The following is a 27,191-nucleotide window of genomic DNA, read 5'->3' as shown; positions in this document are numbered from 1 at the left end:
ATTGTCAACCTGATGAGGAGATTTGAAAACATAAAGTGCATGATTACTAAAGCTTGTTGTCTCAGCTACAACATATTTATGTTTCAGAGGAAATGGAGTAAAATCAGATGAGGTAAAGGTGCTTAAACGTTGTCAAGTCAATGCATGGTTTAAAAAAAAATCACCTCCCATAGACATAACACGTAAACTTGTCTGATTTTGAGTCTTTACCTTTAATCACAATTTCTAGTATGATGACGTCATCATATTTCAAAACCATCACATGGCCTTGAAAGGCAAATGTTCAAAGTGCAACATATCTGAATTTGGGGTAATATTGAGCTTAAACAACAGAGATACGAGCAAATGAATGTCAGAAACAGTACCTCAAAAAAATCAATTCCACTTTTTTGATTTAAAATGACGATATGATGACGTCATCGCGTATTCCTGGCAATACTGATACTTGGAATGTTACTTACAATTCATATACTTTTGTAATATGCAATAGAAATATAGGGTCAACGGACGATTTAAAGAGCTATGGCGAAATAAACAAAGACATGTTTTTTCACTATATTTGCAGAAAGACGCGCACGCGGAATTTCAACTTTGACGCCAGTGCATTCCTTTGTTATAGGTCGTAATCGATCGGAAATCAATGGATATTATTACTCAAAGTATCAGGAATCCAAATCAGTAAAAAAATGCATTTTCATGTTGCTTACGGGCTCTGCGCGCGAAATTGCGCGGACGGACGCGCACGCGAGAAAATGTTTGAAACGCTTAAAATTGTCTGAAACTTCGAGATTTCCCATTGGGAAGTCGTTTTGAGCCTTTTAAAATTTTGACGCGCGCTTACGCGCGCGTAATGATGACCTGTGTAACTAGCGTTAAAAAGTAAGATAGAGCGTGACCTGAACTTCATGTCCAACGAAAATGATACAGAAATGACATCTAGTTATGAAGTTATGATCGATCATGTGACAAGGTCCGAAAATCACAAAATGGCGCCTAGATGACGTCATAGATATGTAACTGTCATGAAAACCTTATTGTGGCTAGATTTTGTCATGAGACATGTTGACTGAAAATGTCATGTTATTTCGTAATGTCATTCTTGAGATATTGACGACACAAAATTGTCCAGAAAGAAAGAAGAATAAAAAACGAGATATGAAACTCGTCCCACTGAGGACGAGTTAGGTGATACGCTTGGGTTCATCAGATGTCGGTCATCCGTGATCGACAAAGAAAAGAATGTAATATAGCACATTGAAGTTATAATGAGATACTTAGTTGAACTTTTTTGGGCCTACATTATTCAGATCACATTTGTTTTTCTGTCACACAAACTAAGTGGAAATTCTGTGCGTGTGCGACGAAGTCGATTTACGGACTTTTTGAGTACGTACAGTGCATAAACTTAGACCCCGTTTACGGTGCGGGGCTGGGCCGAGCCGCGGCCGAGCCGCGGCCAAGGCCAACCTCAATTGCGAGGCCGAGCCCCGCAATTTAGTCCGTTTACACTGCCGGGCTCGGCCGCACTTTTGATTCAAACCTTTCAATATTTTGTCGTAGTGGCGCTCTACTTTTAAACAAACGCAATTTGGTATTGTCTGGTTTTCAGATCCTTTGCCAACTGAATTCCATGGCGACGAAGTCGCCGTTCGGGCAAAGGCCTTTGCCGAAGGAGAAAATCCTTTGCAGGACAAAACCACCTCGACCGCGGCCGAGACCACCTCCAGAGCGTGACATAATGCGAGGCCAATTTTGGCCCCGCATTTGGCCTTTTGCGCGTTTACACCGAAATGAAGGTGGGCTCGGCGCGGCCGAGCCGCGGCCGAGCCGCGGCCGAGCCTCGCACTCTAAACGGGGTCCAAGCGATCCTCGGCACGTACAAATAAAATATGACAATTAAGTGTTTATAACCATCCTGGCATTAACAGTGGCCTTTTAAAACATGACCTTTGACCATTATTTACATAACCAATATGACTCCCTCTAATCTTGCTATTACAATGCTCAGTTCAGAGATCTCTTACAGCTATATACAAGCCTGTGAGATTTACCAGCATTAAAACCAATGAAGCCTCCGATACAAAACAAGGGATATAGAGCAAGGGAGTCTGTTTACATGAGAATGTGATTTATCCTGGACGAAAGTGATACCTCAATTAAAGAGAAAAGGGCAAAAGAAAAATGGGCCAAACGTACGGCTCCAGCGAAAGAGACATCGCCTTTAACCATGTAACTATAGGTCTCCTCTAACTAAGAGTACACCTTGAACGTAAGCTTATACGTGAATGATAATTTATGACGATCTCACGTGATCGACACACATTCAAAGGGGACAGTTAGAAGTGGAAGGAGTGCTTAATCGTTTCATTAATTCCTAATCAATGACACCCCTACTATAAGCATATCATAATTTCTCACCTAAAATCAATGGTCTATAGGACTCATGCACCATTACTTGTATCGTGCATAAACTTTGTTTTTTAAGCTTTCAGTGAAACGTGTCATAACATAATTCTGTAATTTCATCGGCAGTGATTGATATAATAAAGAAGAAAGATATATCACCGTATTGAACGCTTAGAACCTAACGGGGGGGGGGGGGGTATTATAGCATGATACTCGGTTCTTTACTGCCCACATGCCAACAACATCCATTACCCACGGCTACGCATAGCGAAACAGCCATGGCGAAAATAAAACTCTGTTTTCTCGTAGGCAGAATGACACAGAACCTCGTCACACACACTTTTATTGGCAGGGATGGACATGAAAAAGTTCATTACTAATACTAAACAGCGTATGCATTCCATTCATGTGGCGCGAGATACCTCTATAGCAACATAAAGCCTGTCTTCAACTCCGTTGGTCGAACAATGACAACCTGAAATTTGAAAGATATGAGGGAGACGCTATATACACCTGGCCTAGAGTTAATTTATTCAGTTCTCATTCCTACCTCAAGTTGGGTTATGTTATTGTAATCATTCCCATCTGCAGTATAACAAAACCAAAGTGAGGGAAAGGGGGAGAGAAAAACGAGAGGTGGCAAAAGGAAAACTGCATGCACAACTGCAATCCATATCATTGCGTGTGACAAGTGAAGCAAATGTATTAGTTGTTATAGCAGTGTTTTATGAGCATAAACTGGCAAATAGACAGACCATGTCAAATATAAAAACCATCAATTTAATGTAAGAGAAGATGGTAAACAAGATGCATTGAAACTGTAACTAAATCGCTGCTTTTCTACTCGGTCACGGAACGTCCAACTTTATATTCAACAAAAAAAAAAATGTTAGGGGAAAGAAACAAATTTAGATATAACATTCTTGAATTAAAAACAAGAAAAAGAAAATGCCCACGTCAGGATTAAAAAAAACGCCGCACGAACATGCATTATATTCTAGATGGGAATACGGTCTTGATGCAAAGGTCCAATGATTGTCTCATTACTTTAAAAGCAATCTATGGTTCCCTTACCATCACCAGTACCACACCACAATGACGTCTCTAAAATCAATGGTAGCACATTTATCATTGCATCGTGCAGTAACTCCCTTTTCCTAAACTACCAGTAGAACGTGTCATATTATATTGTGTGTTTCGATCAGTAATGACTGACTTTAAAGAAGAAAGATAATGCAAAAAATTGAACGCTTACCACATTGCTTATAGGGCTATTCCAGTTTGGTACAGATCTGTTCTATTCTCCCAGATGCCAACAACATATGTCACCTATGGCTGAACTAGTGAAACAACCATGACGAAAATAAACGACAGAGAACGCCGTCATAATCACTACACTTGGAAAGGTGTTGCCCGAAATTCCTCATTATGAAGCAATATCACGTCACTTCCTTCCCTGCCTGTCTTTAACTCCGTCATTTGGTCAAACAATAACAACCTGGAATTCCAAAGAGATAAGCGAGACGCCATGCACCTGGACTAGAGTTAATTAATTCAGTTCCCATTCCTGTTAATTATATAAACGTACACGTTCCTAAACATCCTGCTACAGTATAACAAGAACAAATGAAGAGAAAAGGAAAGAGAAAACGAATGGTGGCAAGCGGGGTACTGTTTTAATTCAAGGGGCAATTTACAACATTACGTGTGACAAAATTAAAGAAGCAAACCCAACCTCCAAACTCCAATACAAAACAAGGGAAATAGAGTAGCTGTGTTCATGACATCAGAGTGAAGCTGAACTGCAGAAAAAAAGAAAGAAAAAAGAAATAAAAGGAAAAAGTCCTGCGGGACTCGATTAACTTCTCTCCTTCCGGTCGGGCATTATAAACACGCAGCGTGCTAAGCAATTCTGCCACATGGAAGATCCGAAGATCTTGTGCGAAACTTAAATATATCTATGTATGCTATACATTTATATTCAGTTTTTTGGCTATATACGTCAAGTGACTGATAGCGCTATTCAACTTCCCACGAGTGGCCGTGTGGATTCGATCAATATACAGTTACAAAGATAAATCTTGAATCGTTTCAACCAGATTTCATTCTCATTTTCAGTGATCGACAATGAAAATAATGTAAAGTAACGACTTGAAGTAATATTGAGAAATGTTCGTGAAGTCCAATTCTTTATACAGTCCTACATAATTCAGATGAAATTGTTTCTGTCATGCAACTAATTGAAAATTTCGTGTAGTGGTGTCGGCGTGTCCAAGTAAGTTGATTGGAAAGGATATGTGAATGAATATTTACCAATAGGTCTTTATATTGTAAAAAAAAAAAATCAAACATGGCCATGCGGTCTTTTAAAAGTCATCTTCACTTTAACATTTGTAATTTCAAGTCCAAGTTGCCTGTCAAAGCAATGTGGTCTCCAACAAAAAACAAAGGGATATTGTGTGTGTGTGTGTGTGTGTGTGTGTGTGTGTGTGTGTGTGTACGTGTACATGAAAACGTGATTTCTACATGGACGAAGGTGAATACTCCATAAAAGGAAAAAAGCAAAAGATATAAGTATTTTGTTTCGTGCTCTTATGGGGTTCGAACCCGTACGTGTGCAACCTCACGTCTCTTGTGACGTCGCCTTTATCCTCTCGGCCATGACAGTACGTCTTGACGAGAAAATATGAGGAACGTAAGCTTATACGTGAAAGATGATTCAGGAATCGTTTTGTCCACATTCCATTCTCATTTTCAGTTTTTAGCTGCAAAATTATCAACCTGATGAGGAGATTTGAAAAAATAAAATGCATGATTACTGCAGCTTATTGTCTGAGCTACCACATACTTAAGTTTCAGAGGAAATGGAGCAAAATCAGTTGAGATGAAGGTGCTTAAACGTTGTCAAGTCAATGCATGGTTAAAAAAAAAAATCACCTTCCATAGACATAACACGTCAACTTGTCTGATTTTGAGTCTTTACCTTTAATCACAATTTGAAGTATGATGGTAAGTCTTCTCGAACTAAGAGTGTGGAACGTATACCTTCTACGTGAAAGGTGAATCATGACGATCACCCGTGACTGACACATCTTCAAAGGGATCTGTTATTAGAAGTGGAAGCCCTCGTGCCAAGATAATATTGTCTCAGCAATTTCAAAGCAATGATACCCTTACATTTAGGTATACCATAATTTCCCTCTGAAATCAATGGTATTATTCATGTACAATTGCTTGCCTTGTCCACAAACTTTGCTTTACAAACTTTCAGTGAAAGGTGTCATAACATAATTCTGTAACCGTCCATTAGCAGCGATTGACTACATAAATCAAGATGATAAATATCAATTGAACGCTTAGCGCGTATAACTAAGGGGGATTTCAGCCTGATGTTGCGTTATTTACTGCTCAGATACCAACAACACTCATCACCTACGGCTACGTATAGAGAAACAGCCATGACGAAAATAAGTTTTCCTTTTCTTTGGCAGATAGACACACAACCCCTATAGCCCCTATAACTGACATGGAGGGACATGAAAAAGTTCATTACTACTACTAAACAGTGATGCCTTCTACTCATGTGGCACAAGATACCTCTATAGCAACATAAAACCTGTCTACAATTCCGCTATTGGGTCAAACAATAACAATCTGGAATTTCAAAGAGATGAGCTAGACGCCATACACCTGGCCTAGAGTTAATTTATTCAGTTGCCATTCCTGCTCCAGTTGAATTATGTAAACTATTTCCCGACCTGTCTTGTGCAGTGTAACAGGAACAAACGTAGAGAAAAGGAAAGAGAAAACGAAAGGTGGCAAGCGGGGCACTGTATACCAAGGGCAATTTACAACATTACGTATGATAAATGAAGCAAATCCAACCTCCAGCCTCCGACAAAAAAAAAAAGGAACTTGAGTGACTGTGTGTCGTGGGGTAATGACATCGGAATGAAGCTGAACTGCCAAAAGAAAAACAAAGAAAGAGAGAGAAAAAAAAATAATAGCGTCCTGCGGGTCTCGAACATCTCGTCCTAAGGTAGTGCATAATGACCATGCAGCGCGCTAAGCGACTGTAAAGCCACACGGCTGTCCCGAAGACTGGATGTGAAATTCATATCTTTATATCATTTACAACATGAAAAAGTTCATTACTACTACTATACAGTGATGCCTTCAATTCATGTGGCACAAGATACCTCTATAGCAACATAAAACCTGTCTACATCTCCGTTATTGGGTCAAACAATAACAACCTGGAATTTCAAAGAGATGAGCGAGACGCCATACACCTGGACTAGAGTAATCAATTCAGCTCCCATTCCTGCAAGTTATTCAAACGTATATGTTCCTACCTATCCTGTTACAGTATAACAATAACCAATGAAGAGAAAAGGAAAGAGCAAACGAAAGGTGGCAAGCGGGACACTGTAACAAGGGGCAATTTACAACATTAAGTGTGACAAAATTAATGAAGCAAACCCAATCTCCAAACTCTAATACAAAACAAGGGAAATAGAGCAGCCGTGTTCACGGGTTACGTACACTTGATAAAATTATGATAAATGACATCGGAGTAAAGCTGACCTGCCGAAAAAAAAAGAAAAGAAAAACAAAAAGAACGGGAAAAGTCCTGCGGGAGTCGAACTTCTCACCTTCCGGTATGGCGTTATGAACACCCAGCGCTAAGCGATTACGCCACACGGATGTCCTGAAGAGTGAATGCGAAACTTAAATATATAATAATACTATCGTGACTAGTTGACTTGTGATGGCGCTATTCAACTTCTCACAAGTGGCAGCGTGGATTCGATCAATATACAGTTGCAAAGAAAAATTGGGAATCGTTCTGTACAGATTGCATTCTCATTTTCAGTTTTAAACTACAAAATTATCAACCTAATGAGGAGATTTGAAAACATAAAATGCACGATTACTAAAGCTTATTGTCTCAGCTACAACATACGTATGTTTCAGAGGAAATGGAGCAAAAACAGATGAGGTAAAGGTGCTTAAACGTTGTCAAGTCAATGCATGGTTTGAAAAAAAATCACCTCCCATAGACATAACACGTAAACTTGTCTGATTTTGAGTCTTTACCTTTAATTACAATTTCTAGTATGATGACGTCATCATATTTCAAAACCATCACATGGACTTGAGAGGCAAATGTTCAAAGTACAACATATCTGAATTTGGGATAATATTGAGCTTAAACAACAGAGATACGAGCTAATGAATGTCTGAAACAGTACCTCAAAAAAATCAATTCCACTTTTTTTGTTTAAAATGACGATATGATGACGTCATCGCGTGTTCCTGGCAATATTGATACTGGAATGTTATTTACAATTCATATACTTTTGTAATATGCAATAGAAATATGGGGTCAACGGACGATTTAAAGAGCTATGGCGAAATAAACAAAGACATGTTTTTTCACTATATGTGTGGCGCTCCGTCGGAATGAGTCAAAAGTCGCAAAAAATGAAATCGTAGTTATGCCTATATGTGAATTCTACAGACTCTAAGCTTTACACTGATATGTGATACAACTCATTTCGACATCCCTGTAGATCATAAAAACGAATATTAACTACGCTTACGATGTCAGTCCTTTTTCTAAATAACGGAGAAAATCGCTCTCAAAGTTCAGGTTAGGTTTAAGCTCACAACCTGTTTCTTTCACGGGACGAAACAATACAACAGTCCTGCTTAGCGACGGCGTTTACGCTCCATCGCACGCACTACCGTATAAGGCGATAGCTTGGGTGTGTAAGATAATTAACCAATCGCAGGACAGGTATATCATTAACGATTCTGACCAATACGGTCGTCCGATGTGAACTTCGGTGCGTTTGTGTCCGTGCCGCTACCGCCGCATGAATGAGTCGGTACGCGTTGTGTGTCGGCTGCGGTGTTTTTAACTCACAAACAATAGGAAACAGTAGAAAGAAAAAAAGGCACGCACTGCGTATTACGAAAAGCGTCTATAGCGAGAGCGTTGATCGCTTCCATTCTCCTCCCATGTTGTTGTCAATGGAAACTATAGAGGATGCATTTAGCAAGTACCAATACCTAAATCGAACCTGAGAACCTATTGTAGGCGGGCATGCAATGCGTCTTACGAGAAGCGTCTTTTAGCGAGGGCGTTGATTGCTTCCATTCTCCTCCCATGTAGTTGTTGTCAATGGAAACTAAAGAGGATGCGTTTAGCGAGTACCAATACCTAGATAGAACCTGAGAACCCATTGCAGGCGGGGTTCAAAATGAAGTTAATTAACGATAGTCGTCTTTTGAGATCGTATTCTTTGCGTGTACTAAAAACCCTCAAATTACGCACATGGTCGTAATGTTGCAGTACATCAAAGACTGCTTTCGCGTCTGTTCTGCTGCAGCTGTATACAGTCGTAACATTCTGAATTCCCGCCATATTAGGCACATTTCCTTTATAGGCGTTGCGTCCACAGAATTATCGCTTATCAAGCTTGCCAATGTTGCACGTACTTTACGTATCAGAAGCATAGGTTGATGTAGGCCTGACAGCCTCACGTTGGGTTTATAATTATGACTGTATCATGAATATACTTTTTATTCTCGGTCACTTTTGTAATACCATAGCATATAAAGACGCGTTAACTTGTAGCTTACGCTTATTTTTTTACATCACATTTACAGTTACAATCTTTCTGCATTTGTGAAGTTGAGTATAGATAATTATACTGACATAATTATATTCTAAATTAATACTTATGCCTTCCTCATTTCGTTTTGTATTCACAAACCTTACTAAAATAAATGATTGCTTGATTACTTTCGGGTAAAGGAAACACCAGAAAAAGAACCGCATTTAATGTGTGTGTGTGTTTGTTTGTTGTTGTTTTTTAACGAACCTAAGCTAATAGCGGACCATATTTCATTGTATGATTAACGAACCTTCAGAATAATCAATTGTATTACCCCCCCCCCCCAAAAAAAAAAAAACAACAAACAAACAAACAAACAAACAAACAAACATTTCAATGTCATGCGTTGTCAATAGTGATAAAAGGTCCGTTTTTATTTAGTAGTATGTCTCAGTACTCCTGTGTTTATTTTTAAGGATGTGCCTCTCCTTATATATGATTGCGATTGATGTTCAGCTATTTCTTTCCCGAAAGCTTGAAAAGGAAGCAGCTAAAATTCAGACAAGGAGACTAGTTTTCTTCCATGAGATACAATCATTATTGTATCAGGCACTATACAAAACGGTTTAAATCTGCTGAAAGTCGAACTTCGTTTTTTTTTTTTTTAATTCCATTTCAAGCGGGGATAGACTGTAAATTAGTTTGTCTATGCCGGCAGGAGACATTAGTTTTCCAGTACATACTCCGCATTTAAATAGTCGCCATATTTTCGTGGTCAGAACCAGATACACACGTGATATTATCATAAAAATGAAAATACAAAACAACTAACACGCCGTAATCGTACAAATATTATGAACTTCAATGAATTAGTGAATATACCTACCTGTAATAGTCCGCGTAGAAAACAAGCACGCCAATCAAATAATTTGAAAGAATTAATAGAACATACAGCGATATCATGCATGGCAGATCAATCAATCAATTGGTGAGAAAGCTAAATGAAGTTAAAAAGTTGACTTCGTTACGTTTCTCTTTCAAGTTATGAAAACAGAATTACATTGTTTATCTACTGAAGCGGATTGTCTCTGTTGCGAGCGATCGCCATAAAATGAAGCATTTTTAGTCTTCTGAGCAAATCCGAATCCCTATATACTTTAATTTTTGCTTGATAATGTAACAACCGTAACTTTACAAAGGACTCGCAAATTCAAAGTTTCAAAACGTATACTAAAACATTACATTGTACACGGTGTATTTCAAAAAACATTTTGAATGCGTTGTGTGTTAGCATGTTAATGGAATCAATCTGCCTTTTATTTTCCGTACGTAAAGCGCACAGAAATGTAGCCAAATGTTACCAAATACAGTGGAATGCATTGTACGGGGTGGTATCATCATTAGAAGTATATCCCATTCCTTTTTCCTTTTATTTGCTTGAAGCAGTAGTCAAACCATGTGTCATTATCGCAGCGACATCACTTAGGAATTAGAATGTATGAAGATAATCGTTACTCATTTATTTCATGTTATTATTATAGCATTTACATTTTCCAGCTGTTATTGACAGTATTATGGTACTGTATGGTTACGATTACGAATGTTGGTTATGAATTCAAAAGACTGGTTCATTAATCGAACTATAAAGGTAGGTTTTGAAAGTAGTTCGGTACAAGTTCGAAACGCAAACGAAATCATCGTCATAGGGGGAACTGATAGCTCTAGAAAACTTGTTAAGGCCAGTAAAGATTGCCGTATGCAATCCTTGTAGAAAGTTTTGACTATGGCCATCTTTTGAGTATTTTGAGAAATTACATAAAGAATTATTTGTTTGGATTATGCCAGGAATTAGTTTGAACTATGAGAATAAAATGTGCGGTTACCTCAACAATGTCGTAGTTCGATTAGACATGATGGGTAAAGTGAATTCATGACTTGTTGATTAATCCTTGCTGATTGATGATCATTTCTGTATTAAAAACCATCAGATAAGTCTCGTAGATGATACCTCTGTAATCGTAGTCAAAATTCGTTTGAGCAATGAGACGAAAATCAACAAACAAAATGCCATGTATCATCGCTCGAGTTTCCAGCATTTGGCGTCACCCGACCAGCAATAAGTGACGAATCAAATGGAACATTCAATTCTGGGAAAGCGGACTGCGTTACGATTTTTAAACGTTGCGAGCAATTCTTTAAAAAAAAGAGAAAATGAGGCAAAGTTCAAGAAATTAGAAAAAGCACGTAAATGCAGGCGATCATGTTTAATAGTCAAAGTAAGAGATTACAATCGGCCATGTGGATGTATATGATTGCCTTATTTACATGTCTGATTTCTATAAACTATGTTATATTTAAATTTAAGTTCCCTTCCCTCCTTGATAAAAGTTGTGTTGGGTTTTCGCTAAAGGCATTTATTAGGACACGCTATAAAAACGACAACAAATAACTACTATGCATCAAAAGATGACCTATGCATGAACCACAATACTTCTGTACGTTCTGATATAATGCAACTGCTTGTTTGTTTGTTTGTTTGTTTGTTTGTTTGCTTAAGTTTGTTTTGAATTACCATGGTCTTTGTCGGGGGAAAGATGAAGAAAAATAGTAGAGTGTATCACTCTCAAATCCGGATGATTGTGATAAGTGTGTATTCCCGCCCTTTCTATACAGGTAAATGATTTAAGCTTGGTATGCTATTATAAAAGCCTTGTGTCACGCAGAAGAACTGATTCCGCGATCACTTTCAACCTTTCATAAAATTCATGTTTTAAGATAGTAACGATAGCTTGTAGGAGATAAAGTAAGTTAGCGTCCCTGGCTGTGGTTCTGAACACAAAAGGGGACTGAACAAATCTTTTACAAATTAGCAGACATAATGCCGATCCTCCAACACTGTCGCGCCATTACGTCACTAATTCTGCTATCAATGGCGAAAAAAAGAATTGTACTGGTTGCGTGATTATCCACCCCTTGATAGCAGGAAGTTACCTTTCATTGTTCAAGGCTTCGTTGATGCCGGGTTTACTCGGATACAAGGCGTGAACAGTGTCGTCCGAGTTCTTTCATTCGGAATTCCTCAGAATACACAATTCAATAGGCAATTAGCGCTGCTACTTCGCAAAGCTGTTAGCCAAATTCTTTGCAGACTTGACCTCTCACATGTCAGCTACACGTAAGACACGACAAACAGCTATCATTACACACATTCTGATTAAAAAAAAAATGAAGAAACACACTTTTGAATAGCGACACAGCTTTCTGTCACTTTCTCAAATAGGTCCTACTTCTAAAAACTACACAAATGACAAGAGTCAGAATATCCTCCAAAGGGAACACGAGCTATTTGGGCATTGATAATGTTTGTCGTCCGATTTCTCTCCATGCCGTTGCGGCCCAAACCATCATAAGAAAATAGGGCAATACGTTTTATTAACCGGGGAAATAAAATTACGCATTACACACATTTGGATTAAATTATCATACGAATTGTCGACTTTATAAAGACGAGAATAATTGACAACTTAGGCCATGCTATATCTCCCAAGATGAACTTTAAACAGCAAGTCACATACCAGGGAACGACAGTTATTTGAATTATTTGAATGAATTCATTAATGAGGCCAATAAAAGTTGTAAAAGTACACACACTCATAGAGAGAGGTTTCAAGTTCGATATGTGATCATGTCTTAGCTCATTGATAAAGTATCATAAATTTTGCGTGATCAGTCGTTGGAATTATTTTTTTCAGCGCCATTTGTGCGTCACATCAATCACTACTTCATGAAATGTGGTGCATGTATCAAACGCAACTCGCTGGTCATGCAATCGATAGCCTTGGTCAGCTCACTGTTATTGCGTAATTATTAAGCCCTCACCGCCGCCGACGCCGCCGCGCGCACCATGCTTTGTTTTGTCTTCAATGGGGTCAAGAGCAATGCTTTATTAGCATACGCCCTAGCAACGGAGGCGGAGTCTCAATCGGGCAAGAACAATAGGTGCGAAACGCAACGCAAAGGCGAGCGTTCTAAAAAAATGTAACCGAAAAAAATTGTCTCAGAAAAACTGTGATTTGGGACACTTGTCCTCATTTTTACACGCTGAAATTTTCTGTACAAATAGATGAAACGTCAAGGAATCAAAATCCGTCATAAAAAAAAAAATTCGACCCGAGCAGTGCTTCCCCTTCATTTTCGGCTCATTACGGGAAAAGTCCCCGTGCGACTTATGACTCATTTTGTCGGAGCGCCACACATATTTGCAGAAAGACGCGCACGCGGAATTTCAACTTTGACGCCAGTGCATTCCTTTGTTATAGGTCGAAATCGATCGGAAATCAATGGATATTGTTACTCAGAGTATAAGGAATCCAAATCAGTCAAAAAAATTGCATTTTCATGTTGCTTACGGGCTCTGCGCGCGAAATTGCGCGGACGGACGCGCACGCGAGAAAATGTTTGAAACGCTTAAAATTGTCTGAAACTTCGAGATTTCCCATTGGGAAGTCGTTTTGAGCCTTTTAAAATTTTGACGCGCGCTTACGCGCGCGTAATGATGACCTGTGTAACTAGCGTTAGAAAGTAAGATAGAGCGTGACCTGAACTTCATGTCCACCGAAAATGATACAGAAATGACATCTAGTTATGAAGTTATGATCGATCATGTGACAAAGTCCGAAAATCACAAAATGGCGCCTAGATGACGTCATCGATATGTTACTGTCATGAAAACCTTATTGTGGCTAGATTTTGTCATGAGACATGTTGACTGAAAATGTCATGTTATTTCGTAATGTCATTCTTGAGATATTGACGACACAAAATGTGGCAGAAAGAAAGAAGAATAAAAAACGAGATATGAAACTCGTCACGCTGACGAGTTAGGTGATACGCTTGGGGTCATCAGGTGTCGGTCATCTGTGATCGACAAAGAAAAGAATGTGATATAGGCACCTTGAAGTTATATTGAGCGTGCATGCAAAACCGTTTCTCTAACCACTCGGCCACGGGACATCCCCGGACATGGTAAGGCAAAAAAGAAATGTATGGATATTACAGGGGGAAAAAGTCAATGCCCACTCAACAATCGTGGCCGCGTGAACATGTATTGCATTGCTAGACGGAAATGCGGCCTTGTAACGACTGATGTCGCTATGCCATTTCTGGCAACTTGGGAAAAATACGCGCCGTAGACATAAAGCCTATAATCGGCTAGTTTTGATACCTTGCCTTTAATCACAATTTTCAGTGTGATGACGTCATCAAAGTACAAAACAATGACATGGTCTTGAAAGACAATTGTTCAAAGTACAACACCTCCGTCGTCGTCATTACATACTATGATCGGTTTGACAAAATTGTGCAGCAGTCGAAGCAATGTGGTCTCCAACACAAAAAAAAAGGGATATGGTGTATGTCTGTGTGTGTGTATAGGTGCGTTTATACGAACGTGATTTCTACATGGACGAATATGTAATACAAAATTGAAGAAAAAAAAGTAAAATAAAAAAAATGTTTCGTGATCTTGTGGGGTTCGAACCCGTAATCTCACGTCTCTGAGACGGCGCCTTTAACCACTCGGCCATACGTCTCGACGAGAAAATATGGGGAACGTAAACTTATGTATGTGAAAGATACATGGGGAATCGTTTTGTCCACATTCCATTTTCATTTTCAGTTTTAAACTGCAAAATTGTCAATCTGATGAGGAGATTTCAAAGAATAAAATGCATGATTACTGCAGCTTATTGTCTCAGCTACAACATACTTAAGTTTCAGAAGAAATGAAGCAAAATCAGCTGAGATAAAGGTGCTTAAACGTTGTCAAGTCAATGCATGGTTAAAAAAAAAAAAATCACCTCCCATTGACATAACACGTAGTATGGTCCGATTTTGCATCTTTACCTTTAATCACAATTTAAGGTATGATGACGTCATCAAATTTCATAACCATGACATGGACTCAAAAGGCAAATGTTCAAAGTACAACATATCTGAATTTGGGATAATATTGAGCTTAAACAACAGAGATACGAGCAAATGAATGTCAGAAACAGTACCTCAAAAAATTAATTCCACTTTTTTGATTTCAGATGATGATATGATGACGTCATAATGTATTTAGGGAAATATTGATACTTGAAACGTTATTTTCAATTCATATGCTTTTGTAATATGCAATAAAAACATAGGGTCACCTGCGTTTTAAAGAGCTATGGCGAAATAAACAAAGACATGTTTTTCGCTATATTTCCACATAGACGCGCACACGAAATTTCAACTTTGACGCCAGCGCATTCCTTTGTTATAGGTCGAAATTGATCGGAAATCAATGGATACTGTTACCTAATGTATCAGGAATCCAAATCTGTCAAAAAATGTGCATTTTCATGTTGCTTACGCGCACTGTGCGCGGAAATGCGCGGACGGACGCGAACGCGCGGAACGCTTAAAATTGTCTGAAACTTCGAGATTTCCCATTGGGAAGTCGTTTTGAGCCTTTTAAAAGTTTGACGCGCGCTAATGCGCGCGTAATGATGTCCTAGGTAATTAGCATTAAAAAGTAAGATAGAGCGTGACCTGAACTTTATGTTCAATGAAAATGATACAGAAATGACCTTTAGTTATGAAGTTATGATCGATCATGTAACATGGTCCGAAAATCACAAAATGGCGCCTAGATGACGTCATAGATATGTTACTGTCATGAAAACCTTATTGTGGCTAGATGTTGTCATGAGACATGTTGACTGAAAATGTCATGTTATTCCGTCATGTCAATGTTGAGATATTCACGACACAAAATGTGCCAGAAAGAAAGAAGAATAAAAAGAAAGAAAGGAAGATTTTGACAAACACAATAGGTGATACGCTGAAAGCGTATCACCTAAAAATAAAGAGAGATTTTGACAATCACAATAGGTGATACGCTGATAGCGTATCACCTAATAAAGAGAGATTTTGACAATCACAATAGGTGATACGCTGATAGCATATCACCTAATGATGGTAAGTCTTCTTGAACCAAGAGTGTGGAACGCAAGCTTCTACGTGAAAGATGAATCATGACGATCACCCGTGACCGACACATCTTCAAAGGGATCAGTTATTAGAAGTGGAAGCCCTCGTGCCAAGCATATTGTCTCAGCAATTCCAAAGCAATGATACCCTTACATTTATGCATACCATAATTTCCCTCTGAAATCAATGGTAGGTATATTCATGTACAATTGCTTGCCTTGTCCATAAACTTTGCTTTACAAACTTTCAGTGAAACGTGTCATAACATAATTCTGTAACTCCATTAGCAGGGATTGACTTCATAAAGAAAGATATATCAAATTGAACGCTTTTAGCCTGATGCTCTGTTCTTCACTGCTCAGATACCAACAACACTCATTACCTACGGCTACGTATAGAGAAACAGCCATGACGAAAATAAGTTATTCCTTTTCTTTGGCAGATAGACACACAACCCCTTTAAACCACACTATAATTGACATGGAGGGACATGAAAAAGTTCATTACTACTACTGAACAGTGATGCCTTCTACTCATGTGGCACAAGATACCTCTATAGCAACATAAAACCTGTCTACAACTCCGTTATTGCGTCAAACAATAACATCCTGGAATTTCAAAGAGATGAGCGAGACGCCATACACCTGGCCTAGAGCTAATTCATTCAGTTGCCATTCCTGCTCCAGTTGAGTTATGCAAATTATTTTCCGACCTGTCTTGTGACAATATAACAGGAACAAACGTAGAGAAAAGTAAAGGGAAAAGGAAAGGTGGCAAGCGGTGCACTGTACCAAGGGCAATTTAAACAATACGTATGATAAATGAAGCAAATCCAACCTAGAGCCTCCGACAAAAAAAAAGAGGAACTTGAGCGACTGTGTATCGTGGGGTAGTATAATTGATAAGATAATACGATAAATGACATCGATCGGAATAAAGCTGAACTGCCAAAAGAAACACAAAGAAAGAGAGAGAAAAAAATGATAGCGTCCTGCGGGTCTCGAACATCTCGTCCTAATATATATATATATATATTTATTTATCTTAAATATTTATACCATATACAACATGAAAAAGTTCATTACTACTACTAAACAGTGATGCTTTCCATTCATGTGGCACAAGATACCTCTATAACAACATATAACCTGTCTACAACTTCGTTATTGGGTCAAACAATAACAACCTGGAATTTCAAAGAGATGAGCGAGACGCCATACACCTGGACTAGAGTTAATCAATTCAGCTCCCATTCCTGCAAGTTATTTAAACATACATGTTCCTACCTATCCTGTTACAGTATAACAATAACCAATGAAGAGAAAAGGAAAGAGCAAACGAAAGGTGGCAGGCGGGACACTGTAACAAGGGGCAATTTACAACATTAAGTGTGACAAAATTAATGAAGCAAACCCAATCTCCAAACTCCAATACAAAACAAGGGAAATAGAGCAGCCGTGTTCACGGGTTACGTACACTAGATAAAGTAATACGATAAATGACATCGGAGTAAAGCTGAACTGCCGAAAAAAAAAGAGAAAAAAAGAAAGAACGGATAAAAGTCCTGCGGGAGTCGAACCTCTCGCCTTCCGGTATGGCGTTATGAACAACCAGCGCGCTAACCGATTATGCCACATGGCTGTCCTGAAGATCGAGTGCGAAACTTAAATCTAAATACTATCGTGACAGTGTTGACTTGTGATGGCGCTATTCAACTTCCCACAAGTGGCAGCGTGGATTCGATCAATATACAGTTGCAAAGAAAAATTGGGAATCGTTCCGTACAGATTGCATTCTCATTTTCAGTTTTAAATTGCAAAATTGTCAACCTGATGAGGAGATTTGAAAACATAAAATGCATGATTACTAAAGCTTGTTGTCTCAGCTACAACATATTTATGTTTCAGAGGAAATGGAGTAAAATCAGATGAGGTAAAGGTGCTTAAACGTTGTCAAGTCAATGCATGGTTTAAAAAAAAAATCACCTCCCATAGACATAACGCGTAAACTTGTCTGATTTTGAGTCTTTACCTTTAATCACAATTTCTAGTATGATGACGTCATCATATTTCAAAACCATCACATGGCCTTGAAAGGCAAATGTTCAAAGTGCAACATATCTGAATTTGGGGTAATATTGAGCTTAAACAACAGAGATACGAGCAAATGAATGTCAGAAACAGTACCTCAAAAAAATCAATTCCACTTTTTTGATTTAAAATGACGATATGATGACGTCATCGCGTATTCCTGGCAATACTGATACTTGGAATGTTACTTACAATTCATATACTTTTGTAATATGCAATAGAAATATAGGGTCAACGGACGATTTAAAGAGCTATGGCGAAATAAACAAAGACATGTTTTTTCACTATATTTGCAGAAAGACGCGCACGCGGAATTTCAACTTTGACGCCAGTGCATTCCTTTGTTATAGGTCGTAATCGATCGGAAATCAATGGATATTATTACTCAAAGTATCAGGAATCCAAATCAGTCAAAAAAAAATTGCATTTTCATGTTGCTTACGGGCTCTGCGCGCGAAATTGCGCGGACGGACGCGCACGCGAGAAAATGTTTGAAACGCTTAAAATTGTCTGAAACTTCGAGATTTCCCATTGGGAAGTCGTTTTGAGCCTTTTAAAATTTTGACGCGCGCTTACGCGCGCGTAATGATGACCTGTGTAACTAGCGTTGAAAAGTAAGATAGAGCGTGACCTGAACTTCATGTCCACCGAAAATGATACAGAAATGACATCTAGTTATGAAGTTATGATCGATCATGTGACAAGGTCCGAAAATCACAAAATGGCGCCTAGATGACGTCATAGATATGTTACTGTCATGAAAACCTTATTGTGGCGGCTAGATTTTGTCATGAGACATGTTGACTGAAAATGTCATGTTATTTCGTAATGTCATTCTTGAGATATTGACGACACAAAATTGTCCAGAAAGAAAGAATAAAAAAAAAAAAAACGAGACATGAAAACTCGTCACATTGAGGACGAGTTAGGTGATACGCTTGTGGTCATCAGATGACAGTCATCTGTGATCGACAAAGAAAAGAATGTGATATAGGCACCTTGAAGTTATATTGAGCGTGCATGCGAAACCGTTTCTGTAACCACTCGGCCACGGGTCATCCACGGAAATGGTAAGACAAAAAACAAATAATGTATAGATATAACAGGGGGAAAGTCAATGCCCACTCAACTAACGTGGCCGTGTGAACATCTATTGCATTGCTAGACGGAAAAGCGGCCTTGTAACGACTGAGGTCGCTATGCCATTTCTGGCAACTTGGGAAAAATACGTCCCGCAGATATAAAACCTATAATCGGCTGGTTTTGATACCTTGCCTTTAATCACAATTTTCAGTGTAATGACGTCATCAAATTACAAAACAATGACATCGTCTTGAAAGATAATTGTTCAAAGTACAACACCTCAGTCGTCGTCATTACATACTATGATCGGTTTGACAAAGTCAACCTGCAAAATGTTGCTGCAGTCGAAGCAATGTGGTCTCCAACACACAAAAAAGAGGGATATGGCGTGTGTGTGTGTCTGTGTGTGTGTATAGGTGCGTTTATATACGAACGTGATTTCTACATGGACGAATATATAATACAAATTGAAGAAAAAAAAGTAAAATAAAAAAAAATTGTTTCGTGATCTTGAGGGGTTCGAACCCGCAACTTCACGTCTCTGAGACGGCGCCTTTAACCACTCGGCCATACGTCTCGACGAGAAAATATGGAGAACGTAAACTTATGTATGTGAAAGAAACAGGAGGAATCGTTTTGTCCACATTCCATTTTCATTTTCAGTTTTAAACTGCAAAATTGTCAATCTGATGAGATTTCAAAGAATAAAATGCATGGTTACTGCAGCTTATTGTCTCAGCTACAACATACTAAAGTTTCAGAGGAAATGAAGCAAAATCAGCTGAGATAAAGGTGCTTAAACGTTGTTAAGTCAATGCATGGTTTAAAAAAAAATCACCTCCCATAGACAATGCACGTAAACTTGTCCGATTTTGCATCTTTACATTTAATCACAATTTAAGGTATGATGACGTCATCAAATATCAAAAGCATGACATGGACCTAAAAGGCAAATGTTCAAAGTACAACATATCTGAATTTGGGATAATATTGAGCTTAAACAACAGAGATACGAGCAAATGAATGTCAGAAACAGTACCTCAAAAAAAATTAATTCCACTTTTTTGATTTCAGATGATGATATGATGACGTCATAATGTATTTAGGGAAATATTGATACTTGAAACGTTATTTTCAATTCATATGCTTTTGTAATATGCAATAAAAACATAGGGTCACCCGACGTTTTAAAGAGCTATGGCGGAATAAACAAAGACATGTTTTTCGCTATATTTCCACATAGACACGCACACGAAATTTCAACTTTGACGCCAGTGCATTCCTTTGTTATAGGTCGGAATTGATCGAAAATCAATGGATATTGTTACTTAAAGGTCCAGTTTACCTTTGGGAGCAGTGATTTCAAAAATTTTCAAGATATCATATTTGATGCATATGTGTAGGTCTGTTGTATCATAAAACATCCTACCATATGAAATATTTGCAATAAAACCTAAAATATAAGGAGATATCAGGGTTTTTCTCAATAAACCGTAACTGTATACGGTTTAGTCTGGAAAATTTTTAATTATAACTATTGTTCACATTTTGTGTATTTAACGACACTTAACATCGATTATACGGATTCAAATTTTGACAGTGGTTGTTTCTATCCCTAACTCACATTTTAGAACTATTTCATAGCACTAATGCTTTCATCTGCAAATGGTAAATTATGCCTTTAATGTATCAGGAATCCAAATCTGTCAAAAAATGTGCATTTTCATGTTGCTTACGCGCACTGCGCGCGAAAATATGCGGACGGACGCGAACGCGCGGAACGCTTAAAATTGTCTGAAACTTCGAGATTTACCATTGGGAAGTTGTTTTGAGCCTTTAAAAAGTTTGACGCGCGCGTACGCGCGCGTAAAGATGTCCTTGGTAATTAGCATTACAAAGTAAGATAGAGCGTGACCTGAACTTTATGTCCACCGAAAATGATACAGAAATGTCCTTTAGTTATGAAGTTATGATCGATCATGTAACATGTCCGAAAATCACAAAATGGCGCCTAGATGACGTCATAGAGACGTTACTGTCATGAAAACCTTATTGTGGCTAGATATTGTCATGAGACATGTTGACTGAAAATGTCATGTTATTCCGTCATGTCAATGTTGAGATATTCACGACACAAAATGTGCCAGAAAGAAAGAAGAATAAAAAGAAAGAAAGGAAGATTTTGACAAACACAATAGGTGATACGCTGATAGCGTATCACCTAATAAAGAGAGATTTTGACAATCACAATAGGTGATACGCTGATAGCGTATCACCTAATAAAGAGAGATTTTGACAATCACAATAGGTGATACGCTGATAGCGTATCACCTAATAATTTTACCAACGTCTGTAAATTTATCTGATACTAGTATTCCTAGGACTCAAGGAGTAGGATAAAATTGTGCTGGTCCATAAATACATGTGTGTTGTTCAGAGATCTAGCCAACTGCAAATGCTTTGTACGGTACCGGTACTGAGTACAGTACCTGGGTATGTTTTTATCGCATGCATTTTTGTGTCGCTGTGAGTGCCAAGTCTCCATGATATTGAAATCACTGCAATGAAGGCTTTAGTGTGTTAACAGGCCAGAGGGCAGTACTTGAGTAAGACCCTCCTGTGAATCTAATAGTAATACACTGATGTTCCACTGTAATTAAAATATATAAACTGAGGTCTAAATGCAATGTTCCACTTGTCAGATGTAGCCTAGCTAGGCTATAGGTGCTCACACATTCTAGAGAGTAGTTTTGCAGTACCATAAGCACAGGGAATCTTTGCCCTCTATCTGTTTATAATATGAGTTGAATTGTGCTTTTGCATTTTATGATCAATGTATATTGAATAGACCACTAGATAGGCTTGAGGTGAAACATTTCTGCTAAAATTAAACATTTTTTTTTAATACACTTGTAGTGAATGTTTTTGTTTTTGTTTGTTACAGGTCTTTGTCCTCAGGGAAACCAACAGATGTTGAAGTCCTTTGGGACAAAGATGGGTACGAGGAATACTGTAGCTGTTGATCAGCTGAAATTCAGGAAGGGCAGCTTCCCACAACTTGGAGTTTGTGTGTCAATGCGATGGCACAGGAAACTGTGGAAATGCACAGTTACTGCTGTGTATGGGGGAGAGAATTCTGAAAACAGTAGCGATGATGGAAACGCAAGCACCGCAGACAGCAGTGACGAAGATGATACTTCTGATTATGACGATGATGACAACATTTACCTGGCGAAATTAGGTAAGATTGAGCGCACACAAATGAATACATACTTGTAGTAAAAAGTATGGACAGTATACAGTGTGTGTGTTTATTCAATGCCTCTAATAACCTCATAACTGTGCTGCAATGTTAGAAGTAGCTTACTCCATACTGCATGAATGCATTTAAGTAGTGCCTGGTATATTAGGTTTTCATGGTGTCAACTATACAGCACAACCTGGTATACCATGTTTTCAAAATAAAGACATGAGCGTGTACTTGTGTAGCCTTAATTCATGTTTATTAGTGTTATGCCTTAAAAAAAGAAAAAAAAAATGAATGAACAGATTAGACCTTCTATCAGTATCTTTTCTTTTTCTGTGTCACATCTGCTTGTATTTTGTGTTAGTTACTTTTTCCAATTTCATAATGCCCTTGTTTTGCTGCAAAACTGAAAATCTATGTGTGTAGCCACCAAGGCTGAGTTAAAAAAATGTTGACTTGCTGACCCCATTCGGGTGCCCTATAGTAACAAAAGAGTTTGTAAGCCTATTAGCAAATGCTATTTTTGTGCCTCACTTCCAATGATGTTTTTCTATTCTTCATAAGCACATGCAATTGACTGTGGAAAGAGGATGCATGTACCGCTTGACTGCTTTTGCATTTAATGCAGATCACCAGTCTATCCGATCTCTGCTGATGGGCAAAAATAAAACTCTTGTTTGTGGACATTCACATAGGGCTATCTGAAAAATGTGTTAATAAAAGGTTAATCTTAATTTTAAAAAAATAAATTCAACTTATAAAAAATATGGTATTAACAGTGAAACATATATGCACTATGTATGTTTTGTTTTCCTCATTTACAGTTGGCATCAAAAAGGACATCAGCTGCATTCCAGAGATACCAAAGCTAGTATTGAACAGTGAAGGAGAACCGTTAGATCCATCCCAGCAGAATGTCAGCTCTGACCAACTTCTCAATGGTGAGTGTTTGTAAAGCCTTGATCTTGTTCAGAAACCCAAGCAGATATGGTTGAATCAATCTTGTTGTAATATCAATTAGTAATCCAGATTAAATTATGCTATTGCTGTCATAATAGCAAATAAAAAGAATGACAGCAACTATACACAAGCAAAGAATGTAGCATCCTGGCTACCATGTACCAGTATTTTTTGCAGTTGTCAGGGGTGGGTCAAGGAATTCTGTAAATTTGGGGGTGGGGACCACACACACATCTCCAATTTTTTCTCTGTTTATTTTTTTGTTATAAAAAAAAAGGGCATCTTAAACCCCATGTGTCCTTGCGCAGATCCACCGTGGGTTGTAATCTGGATTACAAAGAAATGATAAAGTCAATCTTTCAATAAATATGATTTTACAAAAATGTAACATCTATGCACCATATGTATTTTCTTTTTCTTTTTGTTTTCTTCATTTCTAGTTGGCATCACCAAGGACATGTACTGCATTCACGAGACCAATACCAGAATTGAACAACGAAGCACCATCAGATCCATCCCGGCAAAATGTCAGCTCTGACCAACTTCTCACTAGTGAGTGTTTGTACAGCCTTAATCTTGTTGGGAAACCCAACCAGATATTGCTGCATTAATCTTGTTGGAATATCCATTAGTAGTTGAGATTAAATGATGCTATTGCTGTCTTATACACTTTAATAGCAATTAAAAAGGATGACATAAACTACACACAAGCAAAGAATGTAGTATCCTGGCAACGATGTACCAGTGTTTTTTGCAGTTGTCAGGGGTGGGTCCGGGAATTCTGTGAAGTTGGGGGCGGGGGACCACACGCATGTCCTCCAGTTTTTCTATTCATTTCTTTTGTTTAAAAAAAAGACAAAAATAAAGGGTTATCTTACACCTGATGTGCCCCACATGAATTAACCACTGGTTGCAATCTGGATGACATGTTATCCTTCTTGTCATATTGTAACAAATGGCTAACACACAACTGGAGAATGTAGCTTGTCTGGCAATTGTACCTGGACCTTCCAAGCTGAGTGATAATCTACGAGCAATTCTCAAATGAGGATGCATGTACCGTTTGACTGCTTTCGCATTAATGCAGATCACCAGTCTGTCCGATCTCTGCTGATGGGCAAAAAAACCCTCTTGTTTGTGGACATTTAAATAGGGCTTTCTGAAAATTGTGGTATTAAAAGGTTAATCTTAATATTTAAGAAAGAAATGAATTCATTCTTTAAAAAAAAATCTGATAGAAACAATAAAATAGACATGGGCTATGTATATTTTGTTTTCCTCATTTACAGTTGGCATCAAAAAAGACATCAGCTGCCTTCCTGAGATACCAGTGCTAGTATTGAACAATGAAGGAGCACCGTCAGATTCACCCCAGCAGAATGTCAGCTCTGACTAACTTCTCACTGGTGAGTGTTAGTACAGCCTTAACCTTGTTGGGAAACCCAACCAGATATTGCTGAATCAATCTTGTTGGAATATCAATTAGTAATCCGGATTAAATGATGCTATTGTTGCCATATAATAGCAAATAAAAAGAATAACATCGACTATAAACAAGCATAGAATGTAGCATCCTGGCTACCATGTATCAGTATTTTTTGCAGTTGTCAGGGGTGGGTCCAGGAATTCTGCAAATTGGTGGGGGGGGGGGACCACACGCACATCCTCCAGTTTTTCTCTGTCAATTTTTTTGTTTGTTTGTTTTAAAAAGGGCATCTTAAACCCCATGTGTCCCCGCATGGATCCACCATAGGTTGTAATCTGGATGACATTTTGTCCTTTGAAAGAAATGATAAAATCAATCTCTCAATAACTATGATTTAAAAAAAAAATGTAATATCTATGAACCATTTGTATTTTGTTTTTCTTTTTGTTTTCTTCATTTCCAGTTGGCATCACCAAGGACTTGGACTGCATTCAAGAGATACAAATACCAGAATTGACCATCAGACCCATCCCAGCAAAATGTCAGCTCTGACCAACTTCTCACTGGTGAGTATTTGTAAAGCCTTATTCTCGTTGGAAAACCCAAACAAATATTGCTGCATTAATCTTTTTGGAATATCCATTAGTAATTACGATTAAATGATGCTATTGCTGTCTTATACACTTTAATAGCAATTAAAAAGGATGACATAAACTATACACACAAGCAAAGAATGTAGCATCCTGGCTACCATGTGCCAGTGTTTTTTGCAGTTGTCAGGGGTGGGTCCAGGAATTCTGTGAAAGTTGGGGGGGGGGGACATGCATGTCCTCCAGTTTTTCTGTTTATTTCTTTTGTTAAAAAAAAGACAAAATAAAGGGTATCTTACATCCGATGTGCCCCACATGAATTAACCACTTGTTGCAATCTGGATGACTTGTTATCCTTCTTGTCATATTGTAGCAAACAAGATTAATGATATGGCTAACACACAACTGGAGAATGTAGCTTGTCTGGCAATTGTACCTGGACCTTCCAAGCAGAGTGATAATCTATGAGCAATTCTCAAATGAGGATGTGTGTACCGTTTGACTGCTTTCGCATTAATGCAGATCGCCAGTCTGTCCGATCTCTGCTGATGGGCAAAAAAACTCTTGTTTGTGGACATTTCCAAAGGGCTATCTGAAAATTGTACTATTAAAAGGTTAATCTTAGTCAAAGAAATTATAAAGTCAATCTTTCAATAAATATGATGGAAACAAATGAAATGTTTGTGCACCATGTGTATATTTTGTTTTTCTTTTTGTCTTCTTCATTTCCAGTTGGCATCACCAAGGACATGGACTGCATTCAAGAGATACCAATGCTAGTATTGAACAATGAAGCACTGTCATATCCATCCCGCAGAATGTCAGCTCTGACCAACTTCTCACTGGTGAGTGTTTGTAAAGCACTTGATCTAATTGGGAAACCCAGCCAGATATTGCCGACTCAATATTGTTGGATTAAGCATTAGTAACCCGGATTAAATGATGCTATTGCTGTCATATAATAACAAATAAAAAGAATGACATCAACTATACACAAGCATAGAATGTAGCATCCTGGCTAATATGTACTATCATTATTATTATTATTTTTTTGCAGTTGTCAGGGGTGGGTCTAGGAATTCTGTAAAGTGTGTGTGGGGGGGGGGAACCACACGCACGTCCTCCAGTTTTTGTTTTTGTTTTTCTGTTGATTTTTTGTTTAAAAAAACAAAAACGATAAGGGCATCTTACACCCCATATGTCCACACATGGATCCACCATGAGTTGTAACCTGGATGACATCTTGTCCTTTCAAAGAAATGATAAATTCAGTCTTTAAATAAACATGATAATACAAATGTAATATTTATGCACCATGTGTATCTTGTTTTTCTTTTTGTTTTCTTCATTTCCAGTTGGCATCACCAAGGACATGGACTGCATTCAAGAGATACCACACTTTGTACCAGAATTGAACAATGAAGCACCATCAAATCCATCCCAGCAAAATGTCAGCTCTGACCAACTTTTCACTAATTATTGCTTGCCTATGGTGCCTACAGTTGTTTGTGCATGCAAAAGCAATTTAGTCTATGTATTCAAATTTTTGATGATTTATCACTCAGCACTATCTCCCCACCACAATTCGCCATGTTATGATTTGTCCATTCTATAGCTATTAAATATTCTATGATATCGTAATAAGCTTTGATATTTCTTTAACAATAATTGTCATATTTTTTCATGTGAAAGATGTACATGTAACAGCTTTATTCCTCCTTCCAAATGTGATTTGATTTCTGT

The 27,191-nt window shown here is 38.1% G+C and overlaps 1 pseudogene; it reads left to right on the top strand.

The window, feature by feature from the left end:
* The first annotated feature begins 22,300 nt into the window (after positions 1-22,300).
* LOC140246935 (uncharacterized) lies at positions 22,301-26,863 on the top strand (annotated as a pseudogene).
* The last annotated feature ends 328 nt before the right edge of the window (positions 26,864-27,191 follow it).

The sequence above is a fragment of the Diadema setosum genome, chromosome 3 (genome assembly GCF_964275005.1).
Source record: "Diadema setosum chromosome 3, eeDiaSeto1, whole genome shotgun sequence".
In the NCBI taxonomy this organism is placed as follows: Eukaryota; Metazoa; Echinodermata; class Echinoidea; order Diadematoida; family Diadematidae; genus Diadema; species Diadema setosum.
The sequence above is the reverse complement of the archived record's forward strand: the minus strand, read 5'-3'. Positions and strand labels throughout refer to the sequence as shown.